The sequence below is a fragment of the Colias eurytheme genome, chromosome 3 (assembly GCF_061535395.1).
Source record: "Colias eurytheme isolate Ceu_HAF_F1 chromosome 3, ilColEury1 Martin Lab GWU primary, whole genome shotgun sequence".
NCBI classification, from domain to species: domain Eukaryota; kingdom Metazoa; phylum Arthropoda; class Insecta; order Lepidoptera; family Pieridae; genus Colias; species Colias eurytheme.
In genome coordinates this window covers 6,316,190-6,328,486 of record NC_142982.1, presented here as the reverse complement: position 1 = coordinate 6,328,486, position 12,297 = coordinate 6,316,190, and positions in this window count along the sequence as shown.

Genomic DNA, 12,297 nt, shown 5'->3' with positions numbered 1-12,297 from the left:
TAGCTTTGTAACACAGCTGTTAATCAATCTGTGTAACAACAAAGAAATTGATTGGACATTTAGAAATACAAATTTGTTTCTAGCTGATTATTAGGATTAAGTTTTAGGGAACAGTTTTTAGGTAATCTCTAATAGAGAAAACAATATTGTAACAGATGTTACAATGATTTTGATATGAATATAATGTATTATGACAAACTATAGCATCAGTGAGTCACCTGATTATGCCATTTAGGTCGCAACATATCACATTGTGTATCTAGAGCATAATCTATAGTCTGTCCACTATAAGAATTGCTTTTTGACAGCTCGACGGGTGATACCAGAAGTGATGTTCAAAAGATTATCGATTGTGATACCATTACAATTATAAATTAAAAATATTATCATAAATCGAATCAGGTACGTAAATAATAATTACAACGTAAACGTACTAATAAGATATGTAATAATAAGACCACATATCTATGCATTGTATGTTAAAACTAAACTAAACTAATATTTTATTATTTATTGGTTTCTATCTTACAATTTGGTTGTCTTTACGTTTAAATTATATAACATAATAGAAGAGTTATTCTGCATCGGATATATTTTACAGAGTATTTCTATCGATTATTATAATCTATCGACCCATCATTGAATAATTCTGTGTAGACATCACTAAGTGGGCGGGACCTGTCCATGAAGAACGATAATTATTTGTATGACATTTTAACATAGACAATACAATCCTTCATAGGCGTGAAGCTGTCAAAAAGCAAATAATATAATGGACAGAGTATAAGAATAAAATGGTACTATGAGATATAAAGAACTGCTGGTATGTAAAGTACACATTCTTTAATTAAGCATCTTGATTTGATATTGCACTTGTTGTTGATGTGATTAATATGGGCTATAAAATTAAAATTATTTATATTATGATTAATATTCAAATGTTGTTGCGTTTAGAATTAGAAAAAATACTCAAACAAGTCCACTTCACCCCTAGAATTTTTATATATTCTAACGTTAATATGTATTATAAAGCTGAAGAGTTTGTTTATTTAATCCCGCAGTCCCCGGAATCACAGACACAATAGAAAATCTATGGTGTCGCGGCCTGCTCGGTGGTCAAGGGGTTAAACGCGCTTATCTCAATAACTACTGGTCCAATTTGAAAAATTCTTTTGTTGTTAGATAGCCCATTTCTCAAGCAAGGCTATATATCATTACGCTAAGACCAACAGGCGCAGAGCCACGCGGGTGAAAGTGCGAAGCGCAGCTAGTAGTCAATAATCTTATATATGATTGATCTAACAATGAAATTGATCCAGTAATTCCTGTAATAAGTGTATTCAAATAACAAACAAAAGATTTTTGTGTTATGGCAACAAAACAATGAGAAAAGGTTTTATGACGTCTGATTTATTTAATTACAATATTGACTTATTTATACTATGTTACTATTTCAATATATGGTATACTCAGGTGTAAATTGTCACGTAGGTATATTAGTGCTCTCCAGATGGCTCGACTTATACAGTATACTGGCTGTGCAAGCATTGTTACTTGTTAGAAAAAGCTATCTAACTTCACTCTGATTTATAAATATGTTAGGTTATTATTTCAATGATGCAGCTGGTGGGAAATCTAAAATTAGTAATAATTGTTAGGGTTTAAGATGAACTACAACTCGCAGCCATTGTCTGAAATAATAAATGACCTTCTCGATGTGTTGTCCAACCATATTATCTGGACCATCGGCTCTGTTATTTCCAACCTCTGACTGTAAATGAAAATCTCTCTGTAACTTCAATACTGATTGACTTGTTTATATAAAGATTAGACTTAAAACTTTCCGTGGCTTCAGTGGACGAAGTGGAACAAACCTGTCTTTATTTAAGTATTCACCAATTGCTGATTGGAAAAATACTCCTGAGGTCCAATCAAGTACTTCATCCAACATACTGCCAAAGATATATTAAGCACAAAATCGAAAAGAAACGTTAATTGCGTAAAATATGGTAGTTTTCTCGTCGACGCTCCGATAAAACTGCTTTCAACCGATCTAGAGATGAAGGATCTAGAAATTTTTCTTAGGACATCAACTTAAATACACAGTGGCAACTCACGTGCCCGCACCGATACAGAAAAGGCAAAAAAGCTTTTGCTGTTCACTCGCCATTTGTTTTCAAGCCTAATGAATCAAAGGACTTGTGTGTTCTTAAGAAAACAATTTAACGCCATATTCAGACTTTTAAAATTATCTGAACATCTGGAAATCTCTCAAATAATGAGATGATTCACAAATATGGTAAGAGTCCACTCATGAGTTATCTTCTTGTTTTGTGGCTGCTGCATCTTAACGCGAACGTAAAGTTTTCTTCTTACCCATGGACGTATAAAAAAAGACGGACGGAGTATCGCCTAAACATTGAGTGAAGCCTAGTAATGGCGGCGACACATCCATGTGTGTGTGCCATGTTGCCATGGCAACACTATGGCAACAGATGACAATGGCGGCTGTATTTTTTTCTATAAATTTTGCCGTAATAATTTTGTCATTAAAACATAAAAGAAATAACTTGCTTCCCTGTGGAATGTAATCCCTTGTGTTTTGTTATTTAAAATTGTACTGTTGCGACACCATTTAACCACGCAAGACGGCATTTTAAATATTTTTCGGTAGTTCACGACGTAATGGCGGCGACTAGCTTACTATGGTGAGAGTGTGTGCGTGTTCATTGTCTTTACACGATCGCTAGCTTACTACGGTGGCTTCACGTTGTTTGTTCCTAATACGGCGTCCGTCTTTTTTTATACGTCCATGTTCTTACCATTTATCAGCTTAACAGTCCTATCAAAACCGTGGGAGAAACTATTTTTTGTAAAATTGTCGAAGTGCCTCAACCAATCGGAAATTATCCCACACCACCAATTTAGATAATGGATTACGAAAGCAGCATTAAACCATAGAACCATAGAGTTTATCCATACTAATATTAAGTATAAATGCGAAAGTAACTCTGTCTGTCTGTCTGTTACTCAATCACGCCTTAACTACTGAACCAATTTGCATGAAATTTGATATAGAGATATTTTGATACCCGAGAAAGGACATAGGCTACTTTTTACCCCGGGAAATAGGATAGGTTTTATCCCGAAAATCCCACGGGAACGGGAACTATGTGGGTTTTTCTTTGACTGCGCGGGCGAAGCTGTGGGTGGAAAGCTAGTAACATATAATTTATAACTGCTTGATACCTGGATATTCAACAGGCTTTCGACAGGGTTTGACACAATACTACGACGCGTCGTAAGAAAATGTTTTCCCACATACAAGATTCCGTATAATAAGATCCTATCTAGAAAAAAGATTATTCCTTGTTAAACATGGGGAAGCTAGATCTGCATTCTGCACTATACGATTGCAAATTGTCTTGCTGGGGTTCCACAGGGTTCAGTCTAAGAACCCGTCCTCTATTACATTTTCACCTAGGACCTACCACATAGCGACGACGCTCACTGACTACGACCACTGACCTATTCTAAGCATCTTCTACTTTGCAAAATCAGGGATTAGCTTAAAAATGTCGATAAAAGCAAGTAGGAAGTAAAAGACAATGTTTGTCCATAAAGGGAAACAGCCAAAGTTTTCTGAATAGACAAAATGTATGGGCTGCCACATCATGACTGTACCTATACCCTCTACCCTTCCTCGCAAAGCTTTCAGACAAGTCTGTCTTAACTAATAACTACAAACTTTCCTAATAACTACAATTTTATGTAATTATCCAACACCATTTTATCAATAATTGCTATACATGCACTTACATTAAATATCTTCTACATGTTGATTTGGTAATGATAAATATTTAAAATAGCTGGATTGCTTAGTTTTGCACGACACCCTGTACGAAAATTTCTTAAATATAGTATTATTTCTTCTTTATAGTACCTACAAAGTTAAAAAATGGATTATTGGCATAATTCTCTCCATCTAATTACGATCATGGAGATTAACATTTATAAAGGTAATTTTTTTTAGAATAATATTGTCGTCACTAATTGTGCATACCCTAGTAGGTATTCTATTATTTGACTTTGAGAGACTGATAAATTAAACAATCCAATATGCTAGAACAATCAACTAAAAATAGCAGCGGTTTCATGCACCGAAAAGCAGTGTTTCAATTTCTGACGATGGCTCATGGCGAGGTGATTATTCTTTTTGAAAAGATTGGGCACTTAGTATTTCCGATCGCGTAAAAGAAATAGATGGTTTTCATAAAAATGTAAGTTTAAAGTATACTTAATAAAAATATTTCAACTCTAGTTTTTAATAACACTAGAGTAAAGTAACTAAGTGTTATGGGCATAATTCTCCCATTCCATAAATTATTACATATATCGATCAAACATTCTCATATTTTATAGACTTAAATAAACTGATTTGTGTAAAATTGCGGCGATTATAGTTTAAATGTACTTAAATCTAGCACTGACGTTGAACGTTCATCTCTATTATCGGTAGAAGTATATATAGGTGAGGAGGCAGGGTGGCTGCTCGCTACTCAGAGCACAGAGCTCGCTTCTATCGATCCGGCTGTGGCGGCCCGGACGAGCTGTAGGGTACACTATACACTTCTCATTACCTGTGTTGTATGCGACGGCGGACTCCCTTCAATTATTAGAATATTATATCTTGTATTGTTTGCTTTTATGTACTTTGGTAAACAAAATTAAAATATGATGACGTGCAATTAAGTAATAAGTTGTAAAGCGATTAACAAATAAAATGATGTGATTCATTTTAGAATGTGTAATCTAATTTGAAATAAATAAGAATGCACCAATGCTACATAAAATCATAGAATATTTTTTGGTTGGCATTATTTTTGCAATTTTTATTCACTTCATTCGCAACCAGCAGTCGTTATCGCATGTAAAGAGTTCGTACACCTGAGTAATGTTCATAATGCAATTTCCGACAAGGTCGCATGATAAACTGTTTGCGTGTACACATTAAATGCAACTTTTAAAATCTTCAAGTTAAACTTATACAAAAAAATCCGTATTTATTAGTGCCGCTGCTATTTTATATGTATGGGAGAGACGAGAGTATTTAGGTACATATTTAAATGTGGAACTGAAGCTGTTTTTACATGAGAATCTTTCTTTTATTAATTCTGCCAGCTAGCCATCTAGCCATTGTGGACACAATTTATATTCTGGATTTTCAATTGAGTTCAGCTTTAATTATTACAACGCCGAATTAATAAACCAATACACATAGGTATATAATGTAAGTTATCCAAAGGCATGAAATATAAAAGAACTAGAACTATCTATATATTCGTCAGAATATGCAACTAACTACATTAAGATTCATATGGTTTTCACTAACAGGCTTAAGTCATATATATGTAAGGTACAGTCACGAGAATTAATATTAAGTATATCATATTATATGTAAGTGTATGCCTAGAGGGCGATTACAAGAACAAGTTCATAATATCTGTCTGCCCGTATACAGCGAAATTATCTGACATTAGTAAGCAGCATAATAAAGTGGCACCAAAATTATGTGACGAAAATGTACAGCAAATAATTGTGATAACTTCTCACAGCATAAATATGTGACGTCACGTTTTCCTTTGTCGATCCTATAAATTGTATCTTAACGAAAAAAGATAATTTATACTAGTAATGTGCATCGAATAGGTATATCGATTTTTCAACATCTGAGCTCATCAGGTTCAGGCATCATCTCACATACCTATTCGTAATTTCCGTGCATTCATATTTCATACCGTCATCGTCATGCGTCGCTCCACAGCCATAGTCCACATCGGTAATATAAAATACTAGATTTCCGCCCGCGGCTTCGCCCGCGTTTTCAAAGGAAAACCCGCATAGTTCCCGTTCCCGTGGGATTTCCGGGATAAAACCTATCCTATGTGTTAATCCAAGTTACCCTCTATATGTGTGCTAAATTTCATTGTAATCGCCTTTATAATAGTTATAGAAATATTTAATTAGCTTTCACGTTTGCAGATTATTTTGAAATTATTGCTATAAATAGATGCGATAATACAGTCTTTTTGAGTCAAAATCTCTCAGTTTGTGATAAAAAACCTGTTCAAAATTTATCTCAAGTGAAGTCCCATGTCCCTTGTAAGTTGTATGGAGCAGATGATATATATATATACTAGCAATGCCCTGCGGTTTCACCCGCATAGGTAGCGATATCGTTACAGTGAAAAGTCTACTATAGGTTGGACTATAGGTTTAATTTTTAATCACATGAAAATCACCTTTACCCCGTCCCGCACTACGGCCTTTTTTTTGTTTTAGTGGGGAAATCTTTCATAGATACCCACGGACTCCGGGGGTGGGGCCGTGGGTTATGTCGGATTCCTACCGACCAAAACCCCACTGTGTTCCATCAAGACGCATATTGGTAGAATTCCTCCGTGACCCCCGCACTACGGCCTGCTCGAACAGTATATGTACCTACTATTTTCTGTAGATTGACACTTTTAAAAATTCGTTATATCTTTTGAATGGAATATCCAATTCTTTTCATTTAAAAAGTATTTTGCTGGTATTGAAACAGTCTATAATAAAACATCATTTAATGGGATAAGGATTAATATATGTGTATGGATTACATGGTTTGATTACTGTCGGCACTTCTATTTACTTTGAAAACGTAAAAAAGTTGTTGTAGTAACATAACTACTGAAGATGGACATATGGTATTGCGGACTTGCTTGTAGATATTGATCCATTCTATAATACCGTAGAACATTTTTTTGTTCTATCTTCAATAGATTCCGCAGCGCACGCGATGACAGAAGTTTTATTGAGGATTTTTTTACACCTTGGGTTACATTATTGCATTTTTGGTAAGGATCTCTAATTTTTTTGAAAATGCAATATAGCCTATGTTGCTCAGTAAAGATGCAGCTTTCTAATGGTGAAAGAATTTTCGAAATCGGTCCAGTAGTTTTTGCGTGAAAATCATACATACATACATACATACATACTTACAAACTTTTCCTCTTTATAATATTAGTATAGATTACGGTGCATTTACATCAAACGAGCGAATGCTCATTCTAACTACGCGTAATGCGACGCTATGTCAAATTCTTTTAATGTAAACAGACGAAGAACACTATTTTCGTTATTATTAGTGCGCTCGAAAAGATTTCTATGCAATGTTCACTAAAAGATCACAAAAGAATGCATAACTGTAACCGTGATAATAACGAACACATAAAAATAAGAATTACCGAAAACGGTCAAGCCGTTCACGCGTGATCTACCAAGTGAAATAGGGATTCATTTTTATACAATATTATGTACAGAGAGATAATATTATGTATCACGATGGAGAAAATTTACTATGTATTACATATTATAACATATTACTTATTAAATCATAAAAATAAGTAGGCATCTATGTAATTAATAATTAATTAATGTTATTGTTATATTTAAATTTGTAATGTAGGAAATTTAGCTAAGCTTCTATAATGGATGAATTTCAATACATGCACGTGCTCACAGAACGAGAATGACCTAGATATAAAACGTACCTACACTGTGTGACGACATATTTCAAACCACAGCTTGTTTACTAATACTATAACGATTATTTTGCTTTGAAATGTTGAAATAGTTATAGGTATGTATTATACTTTTCGAAGGATTACATAGGAATAGTGTACCATTCAGTCGAAAGTAGGTGGAATATTTTTTGAAATACATATATAAGTCCAGTACTCAAGCAAGTTTCAATAGTAGTAGATTTTCTCTTAATATCTTTTGATGGAATGTCCGGTTACGATAATTCAAGAAGTAATCAACAGGTTTAAAAAAACGGTCTTGAATACGAAGAGATTTTTTGGATAATGATGTGTTGATGTTTGTTTGTGATTGTGTTGTTCTTTTACCATCAGTGCTTTCCGCAGCGCATGCGATGAAATATATTTTGTGGCGATTGTACAACTTAAGTTGGAATTAGTAGTAATTCACATTTTTTTTTTCGTATAAAATATAAATATTGCCTTACTCAATGATAATGTAGCTCTCTAGATATTCTGTTTATTTGTAAATGCAAAATTACAAATCTTTCCTTGTGAAATGATATGACCTGCTTTGAATTATGATACTTACACTTTTCTTTTTATTTATTATTTTTTTAATCTTTTATTAAATTGTTTCCATGTATTCCATTCCATTAAAGCTATATTTATATTCATCGTACTCAGTAAATAACGTTTTATGACGCAAGAAGCTCAAACAGCCGCAAAACCTTTTGACTTTATGTCGAAGATGTTGTTGCGACACTGTAGTTAGCTTTCTCTGAAACACGAACCACAAGTTCTCTTTGGAAGGTTTACTTTTATCGATCGTTATTCAAGGCAGTTAATTGAAGTAACATTTGTATTTTTAAGCCTTTTTTCGTAACACCAAAGTTAAATAATGTTTAATTTTAGGATCAGCTTTTTTACACTATAGAAACACTCCAAAATATTGGTACGGAAAAGTTCGCTTTTATACTCAATTTTGTATTTTTGGAATACGACATTGTACGTTACAATATCGTATTCCAAAAATGCAGTATACTAAAAACATGAACACACGAGCTATAGAAAATATACTAGTCAGTACATAATTTTATAGCTCGTATGTTATTCTGGTAGGTAATTTTTTTTATCAAAATACGTTCAATGATTTTCAGGTGATAGCATAGTTAGTAACAAACATACTTCTATCACAGACTAATAATAATATACTACGTATACCTTCTATCGTCACAAACTTCGTTAGCGTTCTTATAAAAAATATCAACTTTTTTATTTTTTCTTTTACATAAGTATTTCCTTTCTGGTGTTTACTATTCGACGTATTAAGAAATAATTCATCTGTGGCAATATAAGTTTTTCTTCAATGTACATAATATAAGAGAAAATTCAATGCTCTCCGTTCCGCTAGTGCTTTGTTTCTTGTCTTTGCGCTTCTTTGTTCTCACCGATATCTTACAGTGTATTTAGGTCAACATAACGCTATGCAATTTACAAAGCGACAAATTATTATTGCTAGCTCATAATTTAATTTTTATTTCATTTAACTTTCTTAATTTCTTCTGTCCCTTCGGATTTGGTGCTTTTATCCGCCTGCTAGGTTAGACCCATATATACCTATCCAATGTGTTGGCAATTCAGAAATATGCAAATATTTTAGTCTTGCCATATTTCCCAACACGATTTAGTTTCATTTAAAGCGCATCAAACTATATCAAGAGGGCGCGCGACGTGGTCAGTTATTTTGGGAATTTAGCTCTTATCACTTTTTGTATTTATATAAATATTTGTGTTAGTGCATTTACGCGTGGTCTCGTATTATATTTCTACTAAACTGTGCTACAGCTAACTAAGTATTTATTTTTTAAAAGGAATCCTGAATGAACCCGCTATTTAATGTGTCATGAGATTTTTTTTGGAATGATAGTATTCCAATTTAAAATACAAGAATAGCCTTAGCTACAGGCAGATAGCTAACATTAAGATCAGCTATCTACCTAGCAGTGAAATAATATAAAAGGGCTTTATATACCGGAAACCAAGATAGAAATGCAAAAGTATTTTTAGGTATACACATTGTTTAATAACAACAAAAATAATATTTACTACAAAATGTGTCCGATATCACAAAAATATCAGGTCTGAGTTTTAGCCATACATGGTAAACCAAAAGAAAAAACCGAAAAAAATAACAATAACAAGTTCTGCCTGGGTAGACAGTTCTTGTTGCATTTGGTTAGGTCATGGTATCGAACCCTGTTATTCTCTTAACTTTTTTGTTGTAAATTTGGCAAATTATCCTGAAGAATATATCTAGTTATTATATTTTTATTAATAGTTTCGAAAAGAACTAACGGAGTGGTTCTTTTCTGTAGAATTTGATCTTTTGTATATTTTGCGTGGGGCATAAACGAAGGGTCGTTTAGGTCATTGAACCGATAGGGATCCGGAGAGGAGTGTGTGTTTCGGTTCTGGCGGGGGCGCGGGCGCTGCAATGGGCCGGTCGTTGACTCCCCCTTGCTGCACTCATGTGAAACACAGATTGATTTTGATTATTTACTGCTAAATTTTGAGCGCTCAATTATTAACTGAGTCTTCTATTTATGACGAAATTTATCATTTCACACACTCTTTTCAATCCATAAAACATAATCACTTTAACTCATTAAAAGCTTAGCCATATCCTGATATTTTCTACTTATGTGAATGTTTCAGAGCTACTGAACCGGTACGCTAACGGTATATGAGATCAAAATAAACTAAACATGTATAACAGTTAGGTTGATACCCATAGACTGAGCTTTATGTGTATACTAGCGGTCCGCCCCGGCTTCGCCCGTGGTACATATTTCGCAATAAAAAGTAGCATATGTCCTTTCTCGGGTATCAAAATATCTCCATACCAAATTTCATGCAAATTGGTTCAGTAGTTTAGGCGTGATTGAGTAACAGACAGACAGATAGAGTTACTCTCGCATTTATAATATTAGTATGGATTATCGTCTATTTATATACAGGGTGTAATCGTTAAGTGTGCACAGGCGATTTTTCCGTAACTATTACAGATAACAAAAAACTTTAAACTGATATCGAAAGTACTTGACCTAATGAATAAAATGGCCGTAATAAATTTTTAAAAATAAAACGAGAAATATCAAAAAAATTATCTCCCATACATTTAGTATGAGATATGAATATCCCATGTACCTACATTTAATATGAAAGATTCTTAGCTTTCTCTTTCTTTTTTTGGTTTTCTGCTTTAATTACTTCGCAAATTTGAAGGGAAGTTCATTTAGGAACTTTAAAAAGTGCTCCTCATTGTATTGCGCAATGAGGACGTCATTTAGAAAATCTGCTATGAATACAAAATGTATGGGAAATCAAATGTATGGGAGCGTTTAATGTAACATTTTTGGATATTTTTCGTTTTATTTTTAAAAATTTATTATGGCCATTTTACTAATTAGGTTAAGTACTTTCGATATCATTTTAAAGTTTTTTGATATCTGTAATAGTTACGGAATAATCGCTTGTGTACACTTAACGATTACACCCTGCATAGGAATAGTTGCAGTTTATATTATTTTATTAAATGTGCTTTAAAGTAGACGGACTCAGACTCGTATGTTACATATGTATAGTGTATTGTTGAGATCTGTCGCCAGAGTAGATATTTATATGCGTGCGAGGCAGGGTAGTATGGCTATTGGCTAGTGATTTCTGAGCTCCGAGGCCAGCAGGATTCGCACGTGCTATCGCATCAGTGCTATCGGGTTGTCGACCGACGGCCTTGGGGCGCAGCCCCTCTCTCCTATTTAATACTTCCGAAACATTTTAAAATCAACCTTAAAACACACTGTTAACGTACATAATAAAAAAATCGACTGATATTTAGTTTTGATAAAATCTATCCCTGTTACTACTAATTAATTCTGCGAGTCCTGTTAGCACCATAGTAACGAAAAAAAGACAATTCCAAATCGTTGAGCTTGGTTGAGATCAAGATTGTTTTGACTTTTGAAACTCCTTAATTCGTGTTCACAATAAAAAATACTCTTTACACGTTTGACTAAACTTGAGAAAACTTAAACAAAAGAACTTTTTAAATCTTTAATAAACTATTTTATTCTTGAAAACATGAACTGTTATTTTAATAATTTTATAATTTGTCTGAATTTTATTTTATTTATATTATAAATGCGAAAGAAGGTATGTGAGGATGGATGTTTGTTTCTCTTTCACCCAAATACTTCTGAACCGATTACAATTAAAATTGGTATAAAGGTAGCTAAAGACCCAGAATAAGATATAGACTACTTTTATCCGGAAAATCACACATTTTAAATGGAAAGGGAACTATGCGTGTTTTTTTTCCAAGCCACGAGCGGAAATCTAGTTTTAAATATACTAATATAAAATATTATAAAGAGGAAAGGTTTGTAATTATGTATATATGTATGGTTTTCACGCATAAACTACTGGACCGATTTCAAAAATTATTTCACCATTAGAAAGCTGCATCTTCACTGAGCAACATTGGCTATATTGCATTTTCAAAAAAAAATAGAGATCCTTACCAAAAATGCAATAATGTAACCCAAGTTGAAAAAATTCCTTAATAAAAATTAAAAATTGTGTCATCGCATCGCGATCGTTATTATGTGGCATACATTCGTACATATATTATTACTATTTTCGAGATTTTCTTGTA